Source organism: Nanorana parkeri, unplaced genomic scaffold (genome assembly GCF_000935625.1).
Source record: "Nanorana parkeri isolate BGI_ZX_2015 unplaced genomic scaffold, ASM93562v1 scaffold1098, whole genome shotgun sequence".
Lineage (NCBI taxonomy): Eukaryota > Metazoa > Chordata > Amphibia > Anura > Dicroglossidae > Nanorana > Nanorana parkeri.
The window spans coordinates 61,596-66,760 of NW_017307366.1; positions in this window are offsets into that span (position 1 = coordinate 61,596).

The following is a 5,165-nucleotide window of genomic DNA, read 5'->3' on the forward strand; positions in this document are numbered from 1 at the left end:
TGGACGCCCCCGCTGCTCCCCTGCGGTACCTGACCCCACTTCCCTCTGACCTAACAGAGGCACAGTGCTGCTCCCAGGTGCCCGCGGGCAAGGGGCCGACCACCGGTGACGTCACTGTGAGGCGCCGTCAGATCCCTTCGTTCCCCGGAAGCCTGGCACAAGCGGCTTAAGAGGACCGACGGGCCGGCGACTCCTCCCACAAATCAGGCTAACGGGTTAGCCTCAAACATATAAATATCTCTTAGATATTCATATACCGGTTCTCATACGATTGGGTGACTTTTCACTATTTTTGTTGTCTTTATATATATATCTGTTTTTTAACTAGTTTTAACTAGTTTCTCATCAAAAAGATGAGAGAGGCCTGTAATTGGCAATATAGGTAGACCTCAACTATGAGAGACAAAATGAGAAAACAAATCCAGACAAATCACATTGGCTGATTTGGAACAAAGTTATACTCTGTTGCGGGCCCCATAGCGCCTGCATGGGTGGCTATGGCGGTAGTTCCGCCACTGGTCTTGTATGTCTTCCATTTTCTAATTATTGCTCCCACAGTTGATTTGTTCACACCAAGCTGCTTGCCTATTGCAGATTCAGTCTTCCCAGCCTGGTGCAGGTCTACAATTTTGTTTCTGGTGTCCTTCAACAGCTCTTTGGTCTTCACCATAGTGGAGTTTGGAGTGTGACTGTTTGAGGTTGTGGACAGGTGTCTTTTATACTGATAACAAGTTCAAACAGGTGCCATTGATACAGGTAATGAGTGCAGGACAGAGGAGCCTCTTAAAGAAGAAGGTACAGGTCTGTGAGAGCCAGAACTCTTGCTTGTTTGTAGGTGACCAAATACTTATTTTCCACCATAATTTGCAAATAAATTCGTTCCAAATCAGCCAATGTGATTTGTCTGGATTTGTTTTCTCATTTTGTCTCTCATAGTTGAGGTCTACCTATGATGCCAATTACAGGCCTCTCTCATCTTTTTAAGTGGGAGAACTTGCACAATTGGTGGCTGACTAAATACTTTTTTGCCCCACTGTATGTGCATGATGTATGCAGGCATCTATGTGCATATGTGTATGTGTACATGTATGTATATGTATATTCCTATATATAAATACTTTAAAAATGTTTTCAAATATTTCAGATCTGAATCCCGTACTACTCTCTGGTACTCCCTCCTGTATGAGCATTTTCTTTCTTACACATATTGGTATTTGATTGGACCATTATTCAATTAATCGCAGACGTCACATTCAAACTCACTGAAGGGCGCCCCTATTCTTTTCAGCAGTCATTTATAACAAGATCCACACTTTTTACCTGATTACTTTTGACTGTTTTCATATCTGATGCTCATTATGGAATTGTACCTACAGGAATCCTCTTCAACTACTTCAATTTCAATAAAAACATCTATTTACAAATGACCGGCACAGCTATGGGCACAAAAATGTCACCACAATATGCCAATCTCTTCATGGCTGACCTAGAAAACAGATTCCTAGCCACTCACCCTCACAAACCATACAGATATTATCGTTCTATTGATATTTTCATAATATGGACAGAAGGAGAAGAAAGCCTTTTAAACTTCCATGAATAATTCAATTACTTCCATTCAGAAATGATTTACTATCATCCAGTTTCTAAATGGGGAGGAGCCTCTGTACAGAGTGCTACTCCCCATTGAGAAACTCATGAATGAATAGGAAGTGATGTAAAGAACTTCCTGTTCATTTATAACCGGGGACACATAGTACAACACTGGAGTGATCAGCTGATTGCTCCAGTGTTTGTCCTGCACAGAGGATTGCTACATATCACTGATATGTACCGATCCTCTACCGCTTGGCCATGCACGCAGGGGGGCTCAGCTTCTTCTCTGGATCTCCGCTGCTCTCCCGGGCATAGGCAGCAGGGGATCCGAGAAGTGAGGGAAGCACTTCAGCCACGGGGGGTAGCCTCTGTCACAGCAGCAGCTTTGCGATCAACTGGTAGATCGCGATAGACTTAATGGGCACCCCTGCTCTACATCAATTATTGCACACTGATTAGATGTGGGAAAATCTACCACATTTTACAGAATGTTTTTCTTTAGACAAAAAATTTACATTGAATTCCAACTCACAGTGCATAGTATGTTATTTTTTGGATTTGGCACAATTGTTTTGTGAAAGGTTTGGTGGCAGAACATTTGTCATAAGTAGCATTCATCAATTATACAGTTGTCAGGTATTGACTCTAAACCTCAGTGTTATCCCTAACTCAAACTCTAAGCATTTCCTCTGGCAGACATTAAATAGCAGCATTTAGTCCACTAATAGTCTTATTAGAACATTAAAAATATGTACCTACAGCTGGCTAAAGTGCTTGAAAATCTCTTGATATAAGCCCTCTGAAATCTCCATTTTAAAATAAATACTCTATTAACCTTTTAATAAATGCATTACACTACTAGCAGTGAGAATACTGTGAAGCTGAAAATGCCATGTGATAAACAATTTGGTACCTGCCTCAAATTCTGATTTTCAGTGCTTAAAATATGTGCCAAAAACTACATGCTAACATGAAGTGATCTACACATTTGTCTCCAGTTTCACTAGTTATTAATGCATAGGAAACATTAGTTAGCTACAGGCACTAGGGCTAATTGCTTATGATAAAAAATAAATATAGCCCTCACGGGCAGGGCCCTCCTTACCATCTTGTCTTAAATTGTATTGTGACTGTAATGTCTATATTGTAAATCGCTGTGCAAACTATTGGCGCTATATAAATCCTGTATAATAATAATAATAATAATATAATGCAAGTGTGAATAGGTTTTCAAATATCTACCAATCCCTGTCACATGGGAAATATCAGTGGTTAACATACACATATGCTATCCACATATATAAGAGGAGAAAAATAAAAAGTCATAAATTTCACATACAAAAAAAAATAAATGAAAAACTTGAAACCATTAGAAAGCCCTCCCTACTGCAGGGCCCTGCATGCATATACATGCAACTGTCAATAATGAACATCAGAATGTCAATATTGTGTAATACACAGTATCCCTTAAATAAATATATGGATTTTGTGCTGAAATAAAGACGCGTACATAAGCGATCAAAGGCTATGATAAATGATCATTATATTATTATACAGGATTTTATATAGCGCCAGCAGTCTGCGCATCGCTTTACAATATAAGGAAGACATTACTATTACAATACAATTCAAGACAACATGGTAAGGAGGACCGTGCCCGTGAGAGCTTACAATCTAGAGGGGAGGGGGAAGTGGCACATGAGGAGGTAGCTGTGTGGGGATAAATGGTTTGAGAAATTGGTATTTCAGTGGTTATGTTGAGGTCGGATAAGCTTCCCTGAAGAGGTGAGTTTCAAGGGAACGCCTAAAGGTAGTCAGAGTAGGAGATAGACGGACAGGTTGGGGTAAAGAGTTCCACAGAGTGGGGGAGACTCTAGTGAAGTCCTGGAGGCGAGCATGGGAGGAGTTGACAAGGGAGCTAGAGAGCAAGAGGTCTTGGGAGGAGCAAAGGGGACGGTTAGGGTGATACTTGGGAGACAAGGTTTGAGATATAGACGGGGGCTGCGTTGTGAATTACTTTGTAAGTGGTTGTTAATATTTTGAATTTTGAGGAGGGAGTTACAATAGTCGAGACGAGAGATAACAAGGGAGTGGATAAGAAGCTTTGTGGTTTAATTGGTGAGGAAGGAGCGTATTTTGGAGATGTTACAAAGGTGAAGACGGCAGGATTTGGATAGTGATTGGATGTGGGAAAGAAAGGTGAGGTCGAGTCAAGGATGACACCCAGCACCCTGGCATGGGGGGAGGGTTGAATTGTTGTGTTATCAATCATGATTGAAAGGTTGGGGGAGGGTGCACGGTGTATGGGAATACCATAAGCATATAGCAAGAGTACGGAGTAGTGGCCGTTGTTTTTAGCTGGTAGTAGGTCATTAGTGAGTTTTAGGAGGGCAGTTTCAGTGGAGTGTTGGGGGCAAAAGCCGGACTGTAAGGGATCCAGAAGGTTGTCGGTGAGGTGGCAGTTCAGGCGGTTGTAGACGAGGCGTTCAAGGAGTTTGGAGGTGAAGGAGAGTAGGGAGATAGGTCTGAGATTGTTGAGGTTGGTGGGGGTCCAGTGAAGGTTTTTTGGGTATTGGGTGGCCAGTGCATGTTTTAGAGGGGAGGGAAAGATGCCAGTGGAAAGGGAAAGATTAAAAATGTGAGTAAGCGAATGTAGGATGGAGCAAGAGGTTGATCGGAGTAGCGGTGAGGGAACAGGGTCCAGGGAGCAAGTGGTGAGGTGGGTGTCAGAGAGAAGCTTTGCAACTTCCTCATTGGAGACAGGGTCAAAAGAGGAAACTAACAAGTGCAATGGTGGGCCAGGTACATAAACAGGGAGAGGTGACTGGGCAGTGGGCATTTCATATCGGATTGCATCTATTTTGTTTTTGAAATGAATGGCAATGTCCTGGGCAGTGAGTGAGTTAGTGGGTGGTGGACATAGTAGAGAGTTAAAAGTAGAAAAGAGTTGATGAGGTTTGGATGAGAGTGTATTAATGAGAGTGACAAAATAAGTCTGTTTGGAAGCACGGAGGGAGGAGTTATATTTTAGGAGGGCATTGTGACGGAGACAAGGTACCCCAACTGGGTACCTCCGCCAAAGAGCGTCTCCTGCCCGCCAAACCCCACTCTCAGCCAGCAGATTCGTAGGAACCAGCCCCTAACCCCCAATCACGAGGCAAAACTCATGTTGAAGGTTCAACATAGAAAGAGCAACTCCTTTATTAAACACAGGACATTCACTTTAGAGACACTGGGAGGGATACAACCCCTCCCCTCCCCCTCATGACAAACACAGATAACAGATTACACAGTGATTCAGACATTTACATACACAATCAAACAGTACAATAGGGTGAGCATCAGATAAAAGGTGAGGGGGGGGAGCTATGCAACTTATATACAACTGACTGAACTTAATTAAGTCTCCATTTTGACTAGACAAACCATGTGGCCAAATCCTTGTCATCCACCATTTTAAAACATATATTTCCCAGAGGGCAACAGTGTCTGCATATAAAATGTACATTTCGCCCCAAAATCTCCTGTTCTCTTGCTGGGCCATAATCGGTGGGTAAGAGGCCAGCCTG